Source organism: Daphnia magna, unplaced genomic scaffold, assembly GCF_020631705.1.
Source record: "Daphnia magna isolate NIES unplaced genomic scaffold, ASM2063170v1.1 Dm_contigs310, whole genome shotgun sequence".
Classification (NCBI taxonomy): Eukaryota; Metazoa; Arthropoda; class Branchiopoda; order Diplostraca; family Daphniidae; genus Daphnia; species Daphnia magna.
The window spans coordinates 49,853-72,870 of NW_025533237.1; the positions used below are offsets into that span (position 1 = coordinate 49,853).

At 40.4% G+C, this 23,018-nt stretch overlaps 1 long non-coding RNA gene, 2 other non-coding genes and 1 pseudogene across 3 annotated transcripts; 3 read left to right on the top strand and 1 right to left on the bottom strand.

Moving 5' to 3' along the window:
- The first annotated feature begins 693 nt into the window (after positions 1-693).
- On the top strand, positions 694-10,445 carry LOC123468146 (annotated as a pseudogene).
- A 1,639-nt stretch (positions 10,446-12,084) lies between these two features.
- Positions 12,085-12,157, top strand: Trnam-cau. The gene has a single exon. It is a non-coding gene; the product is annotated as a tRNA-Met (tRNA).
- Positions 12,158-12,266: 109 nt separating this feature from the next.
- Trnaq-cug lies at positions 12,267-12,338 on the bottom strand. The gene has a single exon. It is a non-coding gene; the product is annotated as a tRNA-Gln (tRNA).
- Positions 12,339-14,283: 1,945 nt separating this feature from the next.
- LOC123468144 lies at positions 14,284-15,120 on the top strand. Its single transcript, XR_006642094.1, has 4 exons — positions 14,284-14,623; positions 14,691-14,784; positions 14,883-14,995; positions 15,063-15,120. It is a non-coding gene; the product is annotated as an uncharacterized LOC123468144 (long non-coding RNA).
- The last annotated feature ends 7,898 nt before the right edge of the window (positions 15,121-23,018 follow it).

A 23,018-nucleotide genomic window follows, 5' to 3' on the forward strand; every position in this document is an offset into this window, starting at 1 on the left:
ATTTCCCAAATGAGCATTGGATTCGTCTCAGTGATACGAATAAAATGTAAATTATTTGATTCGATAAAACCTAAAATATTTGTTAGTTTGGAACTTACCAGCCGCGACGCCATCTCTGGAGCAGAACGAGTGTAGCTCAATTTCTTCCGTGAGAAGAGTACTTCCATTTCTACTCCTGGTAAACTTGATGGTGGTACCGAAGGGAAAAAATATTTAAAAACATCAGCGCCATCTGACGTCTGGAAGAAGCCGTCTGTTTCCGGTTTTATTTACTAAACATTTGTATCCTGTCACTGACAGTAGCAGCATAAACTAGATAAATGGTGCCCAATTGTTGTTTCTGGGATTACCAAAAGGGTTGGAGAATGAACACATTACGTTTCTCTCAGTCGTAAAGAAGCACAAAGTTTCCGTCTCCCCCAATTAATTCAGATGCCTTTGTGGCGCAATTGGCTAGCGCGTTCGGCTGTTAACAGACGTGTCTAACTGATCTCCCAAGAGTGACATCTTGCGGTGAGTCCAAAAAAAACAGTTTTGTTTCCTTTTTTTTTCTCTCTCTCTCTCTTCTGTTTGTATTGTATCTTGTAATTCCTTTGTTTCCCTTGTTTGTTTGTTAAGGCGCCATTTTGGTATTGGCCCTTTTTTTTCTTTTTTGCATTTTTCCCGCCTCTTTGCCCCTTTGTTGTGGGTAAAATGGGAATGGAATCCACAGACGTCTGGCCACGTACTGCCGAAATCTCTTTTGGTAATACTGAAGTGACCAGGCACGAATTCTACGAATGTTTCGAGCATGATAGTAATGAATCTGACAGCATCTTTGATGCTGTTTCTCGCCTACCAGGACGAGCCTTTTGCGTTTTCCGAATTGGGTTCAAGACCGTCAAAGACCATATTGAATTCTTGAATAAATTTAGTGCAAAAGAATCTGTAGTCATTAGTGGCAAGGAGGTCCGAATTAGAGTTAGAGATAGGTCAGTTTACCTCGTACGCGTTAGAATTCAACATTTCAAATTCGATGATGACCTTAGTCTGCTAAACAAGAGATTGCGCGAGTTTGGAGTGATTTCTCGGGTGTTTTGGGACACGTATCAGGATAGGTCGCTTCCAAGGTGGAACGGGATAAAGACTGGAGTTGTCAATGTGGATATGGAGATCCACAAGGGCATCCCATCTTTTATCACCTTTGGAAGCTACAAGGATCCACTAATGGTGTCTTATGCAGCACAAATGCACACATGCCGCATGTGTGATTCTCCCACCCATGTCTTAGCTAATTGCCCCAAGCAACCCCGTAGTTTAACCACCCCCAGCACCATTTTAAAAGGCCCCATGGGAACACGTAGCTATAGTAGTGTACTAACAAATCGTGGGACAGTTAAAATTGTTAGGAAGCCCCAGGAGACAGGGCCGACTGGTGGCGGGAAAATGCCAATTGCTCCAACTGTTGACGCTGATTCATTTCCCGAGTTAGCCCAGAGGTCAACGATGTCGCCTGTAGTCGTTTTTGATACAGCTCCGGAGGATCCAATTTCGAAACCCGATGAAGCTGAGTCTCTTTCTGACACCGATTCTGACGCTGAAGACACTAGCTGTGTGGATTCGTCTGTGGCGTCTTATTCGGTAAGGAAAAAGAAAATGAAAGAGACGAGGGAATTCCGCGACCAACAAAAACAATAAAAAAAAAAGGAGTCGTACTGCCTCTTCCCATTCCCCCGTCGAGGAAGCTGAGGAAATAGAAACCGGTGTAGCTCGTTTGCTTGAACTCGGGTCTCCGACTCGAGAGGTATCAGTTTCGATACTGGGTGTGGACACCAATTCTTTTCCCACCCTTTCGGGGGGGGACGATGTGCCACTCGATACAATTGCACCTGGAGTACCATCCATTCCATCCATGATAGATCAGATGGATAACGATGTTGATGAAGAGATGGATGCAACCGAGCTCTGTTCGGTTTCAAACCCTGAGGAAGACATTTCGTTTTCTGATGGGATTATGCAGCCAGGCCAACGGTCACTTGACAGCCAGAAGGCTAGTCATGTGAGCGAGACTCAGGAATCTTTGGGCGTCCCCCTCAGCACTCAATCGACTTTTATAGCAGATAAAACTCTCAAAGCAATGGAGGTCGTTAGAAGGAAAAAAGGCAACGATAACAAGACCCAATCCCCAAAACCCAATTTTAAATTTTAATCATGATTAACATCGCGACATATAATATCAACAGAATATCGTCACCTGACAAACTTCAAATAATGCTCAATTTCTTTTTACATCAAAAACTTGATATTATATGTTTGCAAGAAGTAGTATTCAACTATAACACCGTATTTACTAACCATTACCAGATGCACACAAACCTCGGCCCTAGAAAACATGGGACAGCCATCCTAGTACGACACGGCCTGAGCGTCAACAACATTTTGTTTGAACCGGAGGGGAGGTTGATAGCCATGGAAGTAAAAGGGTTTTGCTTTTGTGTGTATTTACGCCCCATCTGGTGACCAAAATAAAATTTATAGGGATTCTTTCCTCCGGGAAACTATTCCGGCTTATGTTGCCCAGTATAAGGCACCAGCAATTATATTGGGAGATTTTAATGCCGTTGACGAGATCGATGACCGGAAAAGTAGCAAGACAACACCACCTAAAATTAGACTAGCACTACTAGAACCCCTCCGAGATTTAGTAAAAGCCCTTTCATTAACAGATGTCTGGAGAGATATTCGGAAAAATGAACCTTGTTGGACGTACTTTTGTGCGACTAGCCAGGCTAGATTAGACCGAATTTATTGTCAGCACCACGTAAAATTTTCTGATATCCATTTGCACGAGTTACCACTCGGGGATCACAGACCAATCGTAGGGTATATAAACAGTACCACCCCTCCTCGTGTAGTGAAAAACAAGTCAAGGGTTTTATGGAAACTCAACACATCAATCCTCGAGGAGGAAGAATATATAAAATTGGTGCATGTCTTTATTGAAGAAATGTCCCAACATACATCCCGTATTGGAAACGTAGACCACTGGTGGGAGAATATTTTCAAACCTGGCCTCAGGCGTTTATCAATTAATTATTGTAAAAGAGAATCTGTGACCAGAGAGTCAAACGGAAATTACTCCAACATCAACTAAAAGAAACCGTGAACAATGCAAATCTCAATCATGCGCGCTACATGGAGTTGAAACGTGAGTTTCTAGCCTGGGAGCGAGAAGCATTGAGGGGATTTGCAATACGTTCACGCGTTCAAAGTACAGCCGAAGAAGAGACATCTACCTTTCATATGAACAAGTCAACGAGTAATTTCCAGAAGTCTCTGATCACCCAACTCAAAACTAATGATAACTGTAAAATTACCCAACCTGAGCAAATTAACCTAGAAATAATTAAACATTTCAGTGGAATCTTTCAGAACCAGCCCGCCCTTAATACCCATTTAGCTGGAAAATTTATAGAAGGGATTAGAGGTGCACTTAACCGCACAAAACCCACTAAAAACGACCCGGGTCTATCAGTAGTAGCTCAGTCGTTAAACGCTCAAGCGTTCAATCGAGGAGTACTAGGTTCGATCCCGGAGAGTGACAATCCACTAGTGTCTCCATTTACAGTAGAGGAAATTAACAACGCACTTAGGGCAACTAAAAAGAACAAGGCCCCAGGTACAGATGGCATTCCTTTTGAGTTTTATTTAAAATTCTGGGATGTTATTGGTGTTCATTTTCTAGAGATGATGATTTGTGTCCTCGACAAAAGAAAACTTCAACCGTCGCAGGGAAGGGCAGCTATTAGATTAGTCCCAAAAATCCCAGCACCGAGTAAAATCACAGATTACCGGCCAATTTCATTGTTAAATACCGATTACAAGTTAATCGCGTCAGTATTGGCTTTTCGTCTGAGAAATTCTCTTCAAAACTCTCTAGATTCACATCAAAAGGTGGTGTACCTGTCCGCTATATCTTTGACAGCTTGTGTTTAATTCGAGATGTCATCGATAATACAGGCCGTAAATCAAAAGAAGTATCTTCCCTCAAACCGGCCGCCATTATCGCGTACAATTTGGAGAAAGCATATGACCTTGTCAACCGAGACGTACTGTGGGAAGTGATGACAGCCATGGGCTACCCTCCCCTGTTTGTTGATTGGTTAAAAACACTGTACAGTATAACTGAACTATGCCCATTGAACGGTAATGACATAGTGTAGGTACTGTGGACAATGCACAATCCGTGCGACAGGGGTGCCCTCTGTCAGTCCATCTGTTTGCCCTCTATATTGAACCGCTTTTAGTTTGCTTGTCTAGGGGTATTGACGGAATTGAACACTACGGAAAACGCATCCAAGTTCGTGCATATGTAGATGATCTTGTAGTTTTTGCCTCATCAATGAAAGATGTACGTCGTGCATGCGAGATTATTCTGGAATTTTGTGCCTGGACAAATGCACGTATTAACAAGGGGAAGACAAAATTACTTGGTCTAGGCATCTGAACCCTACATAAAATTCAACGACCTGTAGTGACACAGTGGGCAGCGGCGTCGGCTGGGGTTCCTGAGGTTAAGAGTTCGATTCCCCATAGAGGCAATTAAAAACAATCATATTCTAAAAGTAAATGGCCAATTGCGTCGGATGCAGACGTCTTTTTGTGTTCTCCCGTTTTTCCATCATTTTGTGAGTTTTTGTTATTTTTTATTACTTTTTGTTGTTATATTCGTGTTTTTGAGTGTTTATTTTGTATAGTTTAGCTGTTTTTGTTGTGTTTTGCCCCAAATTGTTTTATTTGTGTGTTTGTTTACGTGTGTGGGGACCTTCCCCTCCCCCCCTTTGGGCAGTTTGTTTACATTGTCTAGGGGACAATGGCTGCCAAGTGGCTCAATAGTGTAGATATTGATTTTGGGGTTCAATTCCCGAAATTGAGTATGCGTACGGTTCATGGTTTTGTGCGTAGTTTGAAGGTTGATGCTCAGGATCTCTTAGGCCTAGTTGCTGTGCTAGATACGAGAAACCAGGTCGCTAGAATTACGTTTACGTCAGAGGCATATACCTCAAATTTTTGTCCCAACACAGTGGTATCGTCAGGACTGAATTGGAGGGGAAAGAAGTTAGTGTAGTCATCAGGGATAGCAATATTCAAGAGAAATTTGTTCGAATTGCAGGGATTCCACAGAACCTAGACTTGGGAATAGTTCAGACACGTCTTAAGGAATTTGGAAATGTAATTGAAGCTCGGTGGGAGCGCTATCGGGTGGCAGAGGATGAAGTTTTATACCCTGTCCTAGCCACTTGGATGATTGTACGAATGACGGTGACGAAAAACATTCCCTCATACATTACCATTGGCAGTTATCGTGCCATGGTTAAGTATGAGGGACAAAAGCCCACTTGCAGACTTTGCGACGAAGAGACACACTTTAGCTACGACTGCCCAACTTTAAAACGAAACCAGGAACCCACCATTGTCCAAAAACCTGTTGCCAAAAAGACTAAAAAGACAGAGACTATTAAACAGACACCCGTAGTAATTCCCGTGGTAGCAAATTCCATGGTTTCCCAGGTACCTCTGGAAAGTGAATCGCAAGATTCACTCTCAGAAAGTACTAATAATTTGGAAACTGAATCCATGGAATGTGACACTGCTACCACTTCCGCATCTGTACCTCCGAAAGACAACCCTTTGAAACCAATTTCAAAATCCAAAATAGCAGCACCTGACACAGAGACAGAAGACCAGGAAACAGTGACAATTATCATGGAATCAATGGAACCCGACATGGGGGAAATTGATACCACTGATCCAGACAAAACTAAGGACCCCCTGAAAATTCCCACGGTACCACGAAGCAAACGATTTAAACCTACCCTGACGCCCCAAAATTCGAAACCCACTTCAGGCATTCCCGTACTCAAAAAACCTAACACATGACTTCACAATTAAAAATCGCTTCTATCAACATTGGAGGTATTCGATCAGTCGAGCGACGTCAAATTCTTTTAAATTTCTGCAGGGACGGTAATTTAGATATCGTAGGACTTCAAGAGGTAGCCTTTCACTCTTGCCCAATTATTGAAAGCTGTTACCACTTGCTAGCAAATGTCGGTCCCAACAAAAAAGGAACAGCCATTCTAATTAGACATGGTCTGGAGTATTCTCGACTGCTTCTTGAAACTGACGGAAGGCTTATCTCCATTGACGTAAAATGTTTTACGTTTATTAATATCTATGCCCCGTCAGGTAAGCAGGTAAGGAATGAGAAAAACAATTTTCTTCGTCAAACCGTTCCTGCCTACTCGATTACCACTCGACTGCCCTTCGTGTTGATGGGCGATTTTAATTGTGTTGACGACATCCAAGATAGGGCAAATATCCAATCCCTCCCTGTCCCAAGTAGTGTTGTTAGCTATGCTTTGAAGGAGATGGTTACTGGTCTTGATCTGGTAGACATCTGGAAAAAGCTAAATCATAGTGATCCGGGCCACACTTTCCATTACCACGATGGTTCTTCTAGGCTTGATAGGATTTATGCTAGTCGATCGTTTGCTGATAGATTTTTAAATATTTGTTTGCAGTCTTTATCGATTAGTGACCATCAGTCGGTACAATCCACACTTACTTGCAATCTTGATCTCCCAAATCGTAGCAGACCACCTGCCGGATTGTGGAAACTAAATACTTCAATATTGTCAGAAGAAGGTTTTCAGAAATATGTAACCAATTTTATTCAAGAATCTGCTAATCATCCTCTTAGGGAAAGTAATGTAGCAAATTGGTGGGAGAGTGTCCTGAAACCGGGTATCAAGCGCATTTCGGTGGATTATTCCAGGCAAAGAGCAAGGCTGATAAGAGAAACTAAGTTTTTCTATCAATCTTGCATACAGGAAATGGCCGAAGCAGATACCTTTGATTGGGTTGCCTTTCAACAGTTGAGAAAATTTTCAAAGTCTTGGGAGGAGAGCACACTCAAAGGGTGTGGGATTCGTTCCCGCTACTTCGAAGGGCCAGATGTAGAGGAAGCAAGTATTTTTCACATAAATCGTGCCAGGAATAATTATCGAAAATGTTGCATTGATAAGATCATTGCCCCCAATGGCACTTGCTTATCGACCAAAGAGGAAATTTCAGCAGAAATTGTTGCTCATTTTACAAAAATTTTTAAGACTCAACCTTCTCCTGACATACTGGCAGGGTCTGAGTTCCTTGAAGGAGTAAGAGATTGCTTTAAGCCAACCCCAAACCTAACAGCACCAATTTTCCTTCTTGAGATTAGAGCTGCTCTAATAGCAATGAAGTCAAACAAGTCCCCTGGCACTGATGGCATTCCTTACGAGTTTTACGTAGAATTTTGGGACGTGATCGCACCCCACTTCTTGGATATGTTTAATCATATCCTGGAAAGGGAAACTCTGACGTCTTCGCAGGGCCAAGCGGCGATCAGGCTAATTCCTAAGTCTTCGGGACTTTGTGGAATTTCTAATTTTCGGCCAATTTCTCTTTTGAATTGTGACTACAAAGTCATGGCATCTGTCTTAGCGAGACGATTGAGGCAGACACTATATTCTACCATAGGGCCTCATCAAAAAGGTGGGGTACCTGGTAGATTGATTTTTGATAATTTAAGTCTTTACAGAGAATGTCATTCAATTTGTTGATGACCGGGGATGCCATGACTCTTCCAACTCTTTGATTCGGGGTATGGGCGCTGCCATTGTTGGAGTTGACTTTGAAAAGGCCTACGACCGGGTTAACAGGGAAGTCCTCTGGAGGATTCTGGATGTCATGGGTTACCCCACCACTTTCGTCCGTTGGTTACAGATTATGTATTCTGTAACAGGAATGTCAATCCTCAACGGATCGGAGGTGGCTGGGGTGATTAGTGATATTCAGTCGATTCGCCAGGGATGCCCCCTATCTGTCCATCTCTTCGTTCTATACATTGAGCCATTACTTGTGCGTTTATCTCGAGCTCTCAAGGGTATATCATTGTTTAATGAAAAACTCACTGTCAGAGCCTTTGTTGATGACGTCACCATTTTCGTTTCTTGTGACGAAGATTTTACCAGGGCAGGACAAATCCTTGATATGTTCTGTCAGTGGACAAAGGCAAGGATGAATAAGGAGAAAACAAAAGCCCTGGGACTCGGGACTAGGAGCTCTAGATCAATTTGGCCTCTTGAGTGGCTTGTGTCAGCGCCAACATTGTCCCTGTTAGGAATTAAATTTTCCCATTCCATAGAAGAGACAGCTAGTAGGGTTTGGAATGATGCATTTTGCTCTTTAAATGGTATTCTGCGAGAGAATGCCAGTCGACGGTTTAATATTTACCAGAGGGTAATGTTCCTTAAGTCGAAGGCTCTCTCCGGAACTGTGTACTTTGCACAGGTATTACCTTGTAATAAAAAAATGGCTGACCAGATTTCGAAGGCTGTCATGAAATTTCTATGGATGGGAAAAGTAGAAAGGCCGAAGAAAACCGTAACTTTCCGTACTGTCAAAGAAGGGGGTCTGGGAATGGTCAACACACACCTCTTTTACCGTTCCCTTTTCCTCTGCCCCTTGTACAAAGTCCTGACAGGGCCCAACAGCCCAGAAAGCTCTCTACTTCGGTATTGGATGTCCTTTCCTCTCCGAACCTTATTGCCACTCTACAAGGACAACACCACACCTGTAGCAGTCATGAAGAGACCCTATTACCTTCAGGAACCCCTGCATCAAATCAAGCAACTTTTCGCATCTTCCATTCTGCTGAAGGGGAATCCAATGGTTCATCGAAAAACCTACAACCATTGGATCCTGGAGGAAACGACAATGGGAAAGCTGGAGATCCTGAGGCCTAATCTGGATTGGCCACGTATCTGGAAGGAGACTGCAGCCCTTTCAACTAACATCAGAGAGACCATGTTCCTGTTCAACCAGCAACTTCTCCCTACCAGGATCAGATGCCATCGGTTGGACCCCACCAAGGATGCAACATGCCCATTCTGCAATGAAGACCCCGAAACCGATGAGCATCTGATGTACCAGTGTCCTGAACGCCTCATCGTTTGGAGCTGGTTGGAAGGAACTATGCGTCAGATGGGCTGCAGTTCGTCAAAGGAAGATTTGATACGTGGCTATTTTGGACCAATAGGAAATCTCCAGTTTTCTTTCACTCTTCTGGCTGCTTACCTCTTCATCACCTGGAAGGAAAGAAGTCACCTTCGCATCCCACGTCAAGAAGAAGTAGAGAGCCTATGGAAAGCCCTTCGTCAACCTAGATCCCTATGTCCTACCTAATCTTTACCATAAATTTTAGTATATTTTGTTTATTTTTGTTTATTTTGTATTTCCTTTTCCCAACATCAATGGCCTTTGTATATTTTTGTTAATATTTTCTGTTACCAAGTCTTGCTACCAATTCTTCTGCTTTGTTTACTTTTGTTTTGTTTTATTTTACGGTATTATCCCACCTCAAACACATTGCATTTGTTTGTTTTGTTTTTGTTTTGTTTATTATTAGAGTCCCCAACATTGCCACATTTTCGTCTACATCCCTTTTGCTAACATCTGCATCCGGTGACCAAAATTTTTTTTTTTTTTTTGCTTCGTTTGTTTTAATGCCCCAATTAGCTGATAACAAAAGATAATAAAAGAGAATTTTACAAAAAAAAAAAAAGAGTTCGATTCCCCATAGAGCAATTTAAAACAATCATATCCTAAAAAAAAAATGGCCATATGATTGGATAACTCAAGTAGATGAATTAAAAGTTCTCGGAATTACTTTTTTTTAAAAACAAAAAAACAGTTAAAGACAATTGGCAAAGACAGCTCAACATCATCCAAAAATTTTTTTTCAAAAAAAAAACTTTTCACTTTTTTGGTGCATCCTTTTCATTAAACAACATGTTTTGTCACAACTTGTTCATATAGCCCACGTACTTCCCCCCAAAAAAACCAAACCCTTCTCCTCCAACAAAAATGCAACAAATTCCTTTGGAAACGAAGAGCCCCCCCAATTTGATCCCCCCCCCCCTTAGGGGGGGGTTTTAATTCCCTTTTTCCTTTCCCCTTCCTCTCCCCCCTTCCAATAATTTTAAACCGAGGCTATTGAGAGAACTGCAACTGTTTATTGGTTGGGGCCACATCTCAAGAACCTCCTTCCACAATCACCCAGCCTAGGTTTAATGCAACTGCATCATACTTCCCACTTTACCTTAAGGCTGGCATCTTCACATCGTCAACTGTATCGAATCACCGCGCCACCTACAATCACCTGATCGCTAACATAGGGCAACCAGGAAAACAAAATTTCGAAACCCGACCTTTACTGGGCTTCCACCTGGCGTTGGGTGGCAAAAATAAAAGAAAAAAACCGAATGGATTTTAACCATAACCAGTCCACCAAATGCGTCTCAATAGTCTCAATCTTTCAAACAACGACCAATGCCCTCTATGCAATGCTGGCCAAGAAATGAGACATCTAATGTTACTTTGTAAAGAGAAAGTTGACATCAGTTTATGGCTCCGTATTAATTGACAAAACTCGGATGTCTAAAACCATTGAAATCAGCAATCAAAGGGGAAGTTGGAAATGGGCCCAAAAAAAAGAAAATACTGGCCCTCATCCATTCTACAAAAATCACCGTCTGGACTGCAGAAAACTTCACCCCAGCAATAAACGAAATACAGCCTCTGGTCACGCTCCTCATTCAAAAACTTTCAGACTCACCTTAAACGCTAAATATTCTACAAAAGTTTTCATCATAATTATTATCTCTTGAACCCCCCCCCCCCCCCCAATTTTTTTTTTTAAATCTTCTTCTCACCAAAAATCATTTGTCCTCCTTCAATTGCCTCGAAATGTATTTATTTTTTTATTTTTCTTTTTGCCACAACATGCAACTTATGTCACAAATGCCACAAATGCCCCAACGTATCTGTAAAACAATTTAAATCTTACCTGTGACAATAAATCGTTTAAATATAAAAACAAAACCGAGAAGCTGGTGGTCGCCACCCAGGGAGCATAGGAGTTTTTACATATTCTTTTTTTTCTTTAAGACCTTTGATAGGTTAAGAATCATCTGTATCTTTTCCGTTATACATCGTTGCCTAGTCATCAGTGGTGTACAACCATGATAACTCTACAGTTAAACAGATTATGGTTATCTTTATTAGTTATGCTACTTTGCACTCCTTTCATTAATGATGAGTAAACTTGGGACGCGTAAAATAGCAAATTAAAGGAATTTTGAATCGTCAAAACAACAAAACTACTCTAAAAACAACATGTGTACTTCATTTTCGGGAGCCTTCTGGTGGTAATCAGCTAGTTATAAGCCTTGTGCGGGACCATATGGAAAATTCACAATGTGACATAGCGCACTTGACATGGTCTAACCCTCCTTTCCATATGTGGAGGCAGCTGTTTCATGTCTTGTTGGAAATCAAACGTATGAATCACACACAAAAAAAAATTTATTTAAGTTGTTATTTTTCTTTAGGACTCCACCGTTCCTTTGACAGAAGAAATACTCAATGGACATTTGTAGGGATCGTTTCTGTTTGCGTTTACCATTAACTTGTGCCTGGCTAGCTCAGTCGGTAGAGCATGAGACTCTTAACCTCAAGGTCGTGGGTTCGAGCCCCACGTTGGGCGTTCAATTCCATGTGGTCTTAATTGAAACTTGGTTTCAATCAATTCGTATAATTCAGTTCCCATGGCTCACGGTCACATTGTTGTTTTCCGTCTGCTATTGTGACATATTGGATACGCCATCTACCGGTAGAATGGTCAAGTGCGCTAGTGGCTTGGTTTCTGAGTCCTTCACAAGATGGCCTAACACGGCAGAACACCACCTACCTAACAGGTTTCGTTCAGGGAAAACGCACAGAGTTTAAGCCGTGTTAACAAAATAATTGGACATCAAATACTGAAAGCATATTATTCATTTATTTCTTTCACATGAACTATGGGAGTTTCTACTCTTGGTACAGATCACCAGATTTTAGTTGCGCGTGCTAACAAATTAAGTTGTTTATTCATTTAGGTAGTAAAGAGTTTACGGTATCATAGGATTGTTTCTCGATCGAATGTGTTGAATATACATACATGCCTCGATAGCGCAGTAGGCAGCGCGCGAGTCTCATAATCTCGAGGTCGTGAGTTCGAACCTCACTCGGGGCAGTGTTAAGTAAAGTAACTAAATTTTTTCCACTAACAGTCAATCTCTGTAAGAGCTGGTTGGTTTCTAAATGCTGCATGTAAAACAAGAAATACCACGGTACGATAATAAAGGTTCTACCGAGATTTGAACTCAGATTGTCAGAGTCAGAGTCTGAAGTGCTAACCATTACACCATAGAACCACTGCAAACAAATGATAAAACACCATAGAATCACTTATAACAAATTAGCCTTTCTTAATTGAATGCAGCAATCAATGTTTTCTCAAGGATGTACACTTGACTATGACAAACATCTTTGGCATCGAAATTGACCTCTAGTTTAAGTTTCCCGACGAAGATGGGATTCGAACCCACGCGTGCAATGCACAAGGATTAGCAGTCCATCACCTTAACCACTCGGTCACCTCGTCTGATTACTTCCACCACGTTGAGGTATTGAGCCCTAATGCGTTAGCGGATAATTCAATATCATACAAACTTAACGAAAACACCGGTAATGAGAACTCGCTGGAAAGAAAACTCTTCAAATTACGCCCGATGAGGGAATTGAACCCTCGACCTCAGGATTAAAAGTCCCGCGCTCTACCAACTGAGCTAACCGGGATACGTAATACATGCCTATGTTATTCAATACATTAACACCACGTAGTTTCTTTGATCATGCGACGACAAATTATGAAACCCACATATTTTCAAATAAGTCTTACATTACCTTGATCCAAAATCACGGTATCCATGTCTCAAAATGAAGAAGCCGAAACGACAAATTTTCCAATTTTTTTATCTTGGTCGAAAATAAGGGTGTCCATGTCACGCAAAATGAGGAAACCTTCAAACAAACCAAAAACAAAAAATCTTACATTGCTTTGATTCCAAATAACGGTCATCGTAGCAAACCAGCAAAGATGAAAACAGCGATTTTTTTTTTTTAAATACGTTTAGGTGCCACTGGCCATGGCTTGTTGCCACTGGTTACAGTTTACGGGCCGCCATAGTAGGGGCCCTTAAGCCACGTTCAGACTACAGCCTTTTTGAGCGTTTTACGTACTACGTATAACGTTTTTACGCTCCGAGTTACGTAGCTGGGAACGGAAGAGTGTTCAGACACAACGCTCTACGTAGTACGTAATACGTAAACTCAAAACGTAGTCAAAACGAAGTCAAAACTGAGCGTACGTAAAAATGAGATTGATCTCATTTTTAAATAAGTTTTTGGGACGTTCTACGCACTACGTAGCCAAAATCTATTACGCTTGTCTACATTCTTTTGTTTTTTCAGGTTTTCTCTCCTGTTTATTCATTCTGGGATATGTCAGGTGTAGAATTGTAAATTTAATAATTAATTTTTTTCATTTTTATTTTAAAAATAAATATTGGGCCTACTAAAGTTGCCAAAAAGAATTCCCTTAACAAATTCAAGTCGCCCCCCAAAAAATCACCGATAAAGAAAATCAAAAAGTAAATATTATTTCATGAAATCTTTTGCAACTATTTTGGTTTATTGCTTATTCCATTTTAGGTCTTCAAGAAATTGGTCAGAAGAAGAACGTTTCGTCCTCAGAACTTTTATCAATAAATATAACAAAGAGCTACAACAGGTACAAAAATCTACAGCAGACGCTAGAATCTCCGCAGAATCTAGCCTACTCTACGTAAATTTGACAGTGTAGTCTGAACAGTCTACGAACACATTTACGTAAATATGGCTCCGTAAAAAACGCAGCGAAATTTACGAAGCACAAACGTAAACTTTTAACGTTATACGTTATACGTTATACGTAGAAAAGAGCTGTAGTCTGAACGATACTTTACACACCGTTGCGTCTTTGTGTATTGGATACTTATAGTTTAAATAGATACAATCAAAATTAATAGACGTTTAGGGGGGGGGGTTGGATTAGATGGGTTGTTAGATTCGTTCTATGATCTTGGTGTCCGTGATGTATTTGATGAGTGCTTTCGCGATTTTTCCTTGGGTGTGTTTAGGGATGTTGAAGTTTATGCCCGTTAGTGTTGGTACCTCTAGGGGTAGGTTGAGTTCTTCCAACGCGTCGCTTAGTTCTCTTCTTTCTCTGGAGTAGTGTGGACAGTGTATGAGTACGTGTTCGGTGTTTTCTTTTCTGCGCATCCATTTGGACATTCCGGCTGGACGTTCATGTCCCATTTACTGATGGTGGCATTTAGTTTATTGTGGCCACTTCGCAGTCTCATCAGTGCAGTTTGTATGGCTCTATTCCTGTGTGTATGCCAAGTGCATACGCCCATTCGGTTTCTATTTGTTACGGCTTGGTTGGTGGAGTTTTGTTTTATTTTTTCGAGTGTTCTGTTTTGGTGTTTGTTTTTTATTTTCGTTAGGATTTCTGCCATGTTGGGTTAGTGCGTCATCGTCGCCCCGTCGTCTGCACTTCTTCTGATGTTTGCTAGCTGGTCTGCGATTTCATTTCCTCTTATTCCAGAATGACTTGGTATCTAATATAGGTTAATTTTTTGTTCCTGCTGACTTGAGATTGTTTATTTCTTGTATTATTTCAGGTATGGATGTGCTTGTTTCCCATTTGAAGTTGGAGATTGCTTGGATAGCTGACTTGGAGTCTGTGAATATGGTGATTTCGTTCCAGATTTGATTGTATGTACACTTCAGTGCTTGTTTAATGGCAGCTAGTTCTGCATTAAGGCTGTTGGTGGGTTCTGTTAGTAACCATGCTTTTTTAAAGTCTGTTTCAGGTATATATACAGCACAGGTGGTCTTCAGTGTCTTCAGACAAGTTGATCCGTCAGTGAAGATGGCTATGTGGTCTTTATGTTCACTGTTCCTAATCTCAAGGAACATCGTTGAGGTGAGTGCGGTGTTGTTGATAGCTTTTTCTTGTTCAATGGGAAGTAACCCGTATTTATTTCAAACAGGTTCCATGGTGCTATTGGATGAGTGTAAGGTTGGTGTGTGGGCTCTGGCAATTGGGGATTATTCCATCTTCTACTGCGTTGAGATGCCTTATTATTGCAGGTAAGCTTCTCACTTTCCATTCTGTCTTGTTGTTTACAAGAGTGTGCATTGCTTGGTATGCTGGGTTCCATGGTTTTTTTTGAAAGTTTAGCCAGATATTTGGTGGCGAGTAAGTTCCATCTATCACTTATGGCTGTGATTCCTGTTTCTAGTTGGATTAGGGCAGTGGGGGTTGATTTAAAGCAACCTAGGATGGATCTTACTATCTGGTTTTGGGTAGTTTCCAGTTTGTTGACTCTGGTTTTTGGCATTGTGGATAGGATGATGGACCCGTAGTCTACTTTACTGCGAATAATGGCTACGTAGATGCGGATGAGTAGTTTGAGTTGTAAGGCTGACTTTCCGTATGTTAGGTTTTTAACAGATTTGCCCGACGTTGGATGCTTGCATTTACGTATTCAGTGTGGTTTTTCCATGTTAGTTTAGAATCGAAAATTATTCCAAGGAATTTAAATTCTTTTCTTTCCGTGATGGCAGTGTTGTATAGCGTTAGATTGAGGTCTGGTTCTCTCGCCTTCTTTCTTGTGAAGTTAACTGCGACGCATTTTGGAACCAAGAACTTCAGTTTTCACAGGCCAGCCCATTCTTCAATTTTTCTGAGATAGCATTGTAGTGACCGTTCTGTTTCCGATTTTTTAACTGCAGTTGAGTGGATTTCAATGTCGTCAGCGAACATTGAGATTTCGCAATTGCTAGTTGGTGCTGGGAAGTCTGCCATTATTATGTTAAACAGTAGTGGGCTGAGGACGAATCCCTGGGGCACGCCTCTCTTTAGTGTTCTTTCGGCTGATATTTCATTGTCGGTTCTTACTGCGATTGTTCTTTCGGTTAGGAGATTTTGGATCCATCTCACAATTGCTCCTGTGATTTTGGATTTTGTGATTTTGTAGATGAGTCCCGTGATCCATGTGCTATCATATGCCTTTTCTATATCAAGGAATACCGCCGTTGTGGATTTGTTTTCGTTGAATCCGTTGTTGATTGCAGACTCTAGACGTATTAGATTATCAGTTGTTGTACACCCGTTCCTAAACCCGGTCTGGAATTTTGGGAGGAGTCGATTTTTTTCAGCATACCATTTTAATCTGTTATTCATTATTCTTTCCAGGACTTTGCAGAGGCATGATGTGAGGGATATTGGCCTATAGGAATCAGGCAAATTCGGTGGCTTGTTCGGCTTTGGTATGGGTACGACGATGGCATTCTTCCATTCTGGGGGTAAGTATCCGGAGCTGAACGAGATGTTTAGTAGTTCTAGTAGGGTACATCGATTTTCTTTGTCAAGCTTTGTAATCATTTCATTATGGACTTTATCTCTTCCCATAGCTTTATTGGGAAGTCCATTGATGCTTATATTCAACTCCGTTATGGAAATGGGTAGGTTGAGCGGGTGGATTACATTGTTGTCGATTGCATCCTGTATGATTTGATTATACAGTTCGGTGCGGCCGTCCTTTCTCTCTTCTTTTTCCATCGGGCAGAATTGGTTAAGTAGTGTTTGTGCTTTTTCGGCAGGGTTGGTTGTTAGTTCTCCATTGCTTTTGGTGATGGGTGTGGTGCTGTGGTGACTTGGTTGTCCATTCATTGTGTGTTTCGTAAATTTCCAGAAGGCGGATGTATTCTTGTCCATGGACGAGATGTAGTTGCTCCAGGATTGGTTCTTTGCTGATATAATTGTTTTTCTTTTAATTGCTTCTAGTTTGTTAAGATGGGTTTTGTCTGCTGGGAGAAGTGTTGTACGCCATTTTTGTATGCCTTCCGTGCTGCTTTTGTTGTTGTTTTGCAGAGGGCGGTCCACCAAGGTTTGTTTGATTCCTTTTTTTTCTTTTGCGGGTGAGAAGTATTTATAGGATGTTTCCATTAAGGTTGTGTAAAAGCTTTTGAATGCTTCCTCCGGGGATGTAGCTGCATTTAGAGATGTTGGTGTAACATTTCGTTTTATTTCCTTGTTCCAGTTTTCCCACTTGTGTTTGTTGAATTTCCAATGGTCGTTTTGTGAAGTTAAGGGAGGGGAGTTGGTGTTTAGTTGTATGATAATAGGGAGGTGGTCGCTACCCCAGTATGTTTCGGTGTGGATGTCGGTACAATAGGCCAGGTCTGGGGAAGTAAACGTTAGGTCTATGGTTGAGTTGTGTCTTCCGTTTGGATTTGGTCGGGTTCCTAGGTTCTTTCGGGGTGCAGAGAATTAATCTGTTATCATTTAGAAGTAGGTCCGTCACATCTCTGCCGCATCTATTTTGTTGGTGGTGGTCTTCCCATACTTCTGAATGGGCATTCAAATCCCCTCCGATTACTAAGCTGTTTTTGGTTGCGTTTAGGATGTCCGTTAGTTCTTGGTAAGTGTTTAGGTTCCCGTCTGGGCAATATATTGATACTATATCTATTGCTTTGTTGTTTTTTAGGTAGATGGTGGCTCCTACGGCTTCTATGTTTGGTGATTGTGGAAGAGATATGGAGGTCGCTCGTATATTCTTTTTGGTGAGGATCGCTACGCCTCCACCGTGATTGTTCCGGTTTAGGTAGAACGTATTGAACGATGAGAACTTAGGTACGTATCCATCTTTCCAAAAAGTTTCACTGATTATAACAATGTGTGGGTCATGGTATCTTATGTTGTATTTGAATTCTTGTAATTTTGCTTTATAAAGACTTCGGGCATTCCATTGGATGATCTTGATCGGCTTAATCATTTTCGACTTTTATCTGTAGTGTTAGTTGGTGGTTTGTTGGGTGGTTTGGCGGGTGGTCGGATGCTTTGGAGGAGGGCTGTGATTGCTGACAGTTGGGTATTGTTAGAGGTGAATCCAGATTCCATATCCTTTTTGATTTTTTCGATTGTCGATGGCAGGTTGGTGAGTGGGGTTATTTTCTCTTGTATGTCTGCTACTGTATCTTCGAGGGCTGCGATCCTTGCTGTTGTAGTGGGTTGTATTATGGTAATTCCTTCGATTTGTTTCCTTAGGTAGTCGATTTCGCGACGGGAGGTCTTCTACTTCAGGGTCGGTGTTGGTGGAGGTTTTGAATTTTGGTAGCTGGGTTGGTCTCATGGGTTCCGGGTTGTTCAGGATTTTGCTGGCTTCTGTGATGGGGATCCTATTTTCGTAGGCAAATTTAATTATCTGTTGCCTGTTGTTGTACTTGGGGCACTCCATTGTCACTGCTGGATGACCTGGTTTTAAACATGTGGGGCACTTTGTTGGGTTGTTGCATGGTGTAGTGTTGCAGTGTTGTTCTGCGCATTGTTTGCAGGTGGGGGGTGCCGTACATTTTCTTCATGGGTGGCCAAGTTCCAGCATATGCGGCAGAGAGCCGGTCTTGGTATGAATTGCTTCACTGGGAAGACTTCATGGACCATGATTACTTCGCGGGGAGTTGGAGGGTGTTGAAGTAGAGAGTGACAGTTTTTAGGGGTATTCTGCTGCCATCTGTTGATAGGGACGAGAATCTCTGGACTTTAACTACTCCTTGGTCAGCTAGTAGGGAAAGGATGTCCTCTTCTTTGTCTTTGGTGGGTATATTCTGATAACGCCTCTGATGGATGCCTCTGACATGGCGTGTGCAATTTATGTTGAGGTTATTCACTACCTTTAAGTCTAGGAGTTGTTTTTTTGTTTTGTTGATGACGGATATATGTTGAGGTCCCCTTTGTATGTCCATTTTGTTCCTGATTTGACTTGCCCTACGGTATCTATTAGGGCGTGCATGAAGTGCTTTTTCGGTGATACTTAGATCAAGGAGAATGATTTGGGATCACTGGTGAGGTGTATGATCACAGGTGCTCCGCTGCATGGTTGGTCGAATAGGTCGGAGAAGCGGGGGTCCTGGGCGTGATTGTGGTTATCATCGGTGTTCTTGCGTTTGGTGGATAGCTCTTCGTATTCCATTGGGGGCACTTTGGTCGATGGCACTTGATACGGGCGATAAGCATAGCCAGGGCTGTTCCAACTCATGGCGTGGTTATAAACCACGGAAAACAGCGTTTGCTTCTCGGCTCACGGTCACATTGTTGTTTTCCGTCTGCTATTGTGACATTCTGGATACGCCATCTACCGGTAGAATGTCAAGTGCGCTAGTGGCTTGGTTTCTGAGTCCTTCACAAGATGGCCTAATACGGCAGAACACCACTCACTACAGGTTTCGTTCAGGAAAACGCACAGAGTTTAAGCCGTGTTAACAAAATAATTTGACATCAAATACTGAAAATATTATTCATTTATTTCTTTCACATGAACTATGGGAGTTTCTACTCTTGGTACCGATCACCAGATTTGTTGGCGCGTGCTAACAAATTAGTTGTTTATTCATTTAGGTATTAAGAGTTTACTGGTATCATAGGATTGTTTCTCGATCGAATGTGTTGAATATACATACATGCCTCGATAGCGCAGTAGGCAGCGCGCGAGTCTCATAATCTCGAGGTCGTGAGTTCGAACCCTCACTCGGGGCAGTGTTAAGTAAAGTAACTAAATTTTTCACTAACAGTCAATTTCTGTAAGAGCTGGGATTGGTTTCTAAATGCTGCATGTAAAACAAGAAATACCACGGTACGATAATAAAGGTTCTACCGAGATTTGAACTCAGATTGTCAGAGTCAGAGTCTGAAGTCCTAACCATTACACCATAGAACCACTGCTAACAAATGATCAAACACCCTTCCAGAATCACTTATAACAAATGAGGCTTTCTTAATTGAATGCATCAATCAATGTTTTTTCAAGGATGTACACTTGACTATGACAAACATCTTTAGCATCGAAATTGACCTCTAGTTTAAGTTTCCCGACGAAGATTGGATTCGAACCCACGCGTGCAATGCTGCTAATGGATTAGCAGTCCATCACCTTAACCACTCGGTCACCTCGTCTGATTACCCCCACCACGTTGAGGGTATTGAGCCCGCTAATGCGTTAGCGGATGATTTCAATATCATACTCAAACTTACCGAAAACACCGGTATTGAGAACTCGCTGGAAAGAAAACTCTTCAAATTACGCCCGATGAGGAAGTGAACCCTCGACCTCAGGATTAAAAGTCCCGCGCTCTACCAACTGAGCCAACCGGGCTACGTCATAAGTACATGTCTATGTTATTCAATACATTAACACCACGTAGTTTCTTTGATCATGCGACGACAAATGCATGGAAACCCACATTTTTCAAATAAGTCTTACATTACCTTGATCCAAAATCACGGTATCCATGTTCTCGAAAAATGAAGAAGCCGACAAAATTCCAATTTTGTTTATCTTTGTCGAAAATGAGGGTGTCCATGTCACGCCAAATGAGGAAACCTTCAAACAAACCAAAATTGAAAAATCTTACCATTGCTTTGATTCCAAATAACGGTCATCGTAGCAAACCAGCAAAGCAGTGAAAACAGCGTTTGCTTTCGGCTACAGTCACATTGTTGTTTTCCGTCTGCTATTGTGACATTCTGGATACGCCATCTACCGGTAGAATGTCAAGTGCGCTAGTGGCTTGGTTTCTGAGTCCTTCACAAGATGGCCTAACACGGCAGAACACCACCTACCTAACAGGTTTCGTTCGGGGAAAACGCACAGAGTTTAAGCCGTGTTAACAAAATAATTGGACATCAAATACTGAAAGCATATTATTCATTTATTTCTTTCACATGAACTATGGGAGTTTCTACTCTTAGTACAGATCACCAGGATTTTAGTTGCTGCGTGCTAACAAATTAGAGACATTTATTCATTTAGGTAGTAAAGAGTTGCAGTATCATAGGATTGTTGGTAAAAGTCTATTTTACCCGACCAAATTAACCAACTAACGATAACTTAACTTAACTATACTTAAGGAACTAAACAGGACCAAGACCCCGAGGTATGCGAAGAAGACAAAATAGAGGTTTTAGGTGGGTAAAGGAATGATATAATAAGTAAAGTAATAAAGTAAAATAGTAAACTAAAATAACCCCAACTTAACTTTATAGCAAGTAACTAAGCGGGACCAAGCCCGAGCTATGCGAGGCAAAATAGGGTTTGGGTGGGTAAAGTAATGTAATAGTAAAGTAATAAAGTAAAATAGTAAAGTAAAGTAAAGTAATAAAAAAGTAAAATAGTAAAGTAAAAGTAAAGTAATAAAGTAAAATAGTAAGTAAAGTAAAATAATTAAGTTAAACACTCTAAATATTAAAAGTAAAATTAACACATTTAAGTTAAGTAAAAGTAACATTTTTGCTAATCAGTAAGGTAAAGTAAATCTATTAAGTTACTAATAACTTTATAAGTAATGTATAATTAAGTTAAGTAATTAAATTAGTCAAATAAATAATAATAATAAAAAAATTACTCTATTAACACTGCTCTATTCGCAAAATGTCAAACAACGAACACTTGCAGCAAAAAAGTTATCAATACACAGATGTATTCACTACAAACTTTAAAAAATGAATGAAATACAAAAGAATACAATATATCATCTGCTACATAAATTATTCGTTATTGCCATGTTATATTACAAAATCTATATATATAAAATTTACAACACAATAACTCATTTTCAAATACTAAATTATAACTAAATTTATTTAAATAAATAACAAGCAAATAAATTCTATTAAGAATAATTCATAAAAACTAGCAATTCCGTAATTATACATATAAAGTCACAACACTGGAAAAACTATCTACTACTGTCATCTGATACAGATCTCAAAATTCAAAAATACAAATACAACTACAAGACCGATGTAATCACCATTATTAATATTCTATTTTCTTTTCTAGGTGTTAGATGCCTTTTGATATTCGGTGGCTACTCAATTAGCTATGATGAGTTACCAGAATCTGACGCTTGCAAACACAAGTGTTTTCACAGAGATTATTTATAATTTGTCCAAAACAAGAAAGGTAAAACATAATAAATAATTCATTTAAGTTTAAATTGTATAAGTAATAAATACAAAATCAAATACATATAACTGAGAACTTCTTTCATTAATAAAATTCTAACCATCAACATAAGCTATCCACCATATAGATAATTACATTGTAGCCCCCATGTAGCAAAAATTAAAAATTTAGTAGTGAAATCTACATTCATATTTGATCTACTACATTTCACAATTTTCACTTCATCGTTGGCCTGTCATCTTTATCAAGTTACAACAAACCCAATCCGTTCACAACAGACATGCCATAGTAGATCTTTCTAAATATGGAGTGCATGACTTTGACCCTATTGTGTTGAGGCTATAATAAATTTTAATTATACACTAAATTACTATTTCTTACAATCACACACAAGTTCTCAATAACAAAGTGTTATAAAACTTAGCTCCATTTTTTGTTTGTACAGTTTGCCATGGATAGTATACAGCACCTACAAATAATGAAACAATATAAATGAAGAATATATGTAGTTTCTATATTTATTCAGGAAATAACCTGTATTATTTCATTCATTATGTAGTTCATCAAAGAAGTTCGCTCATATATAGTGAGATCACCACCTATTGCTTTTATAGACAACACAATAAAACAATTATTTTGTCATTGTGAATCCTTAACTCTCAGATGATGGGATGAAATTTTATACCAGAATAACAATTCCAAAAGAAGCTGTGCCAAGTTTCTGCAGGTATTAGGTGTCACGGTTTCCAAAATAACTATATGAAAAGTTCTCCCATGCTGCAAAAGATAACATCTGAATACCAAAACATGCATTATAAGATGATCCATTAACATGAAATCTTAATCAAAGTCTAACAATGGTTACCAACGTAGTTTCTAGTACTGAGGAAGCAGTGTTGCCCAGAAACAACAGGAATCGATGCCAGCCTACAGAAAAAACTATATTTTAAGTTAGCAACATGGACAGGTAATTGAGTATGG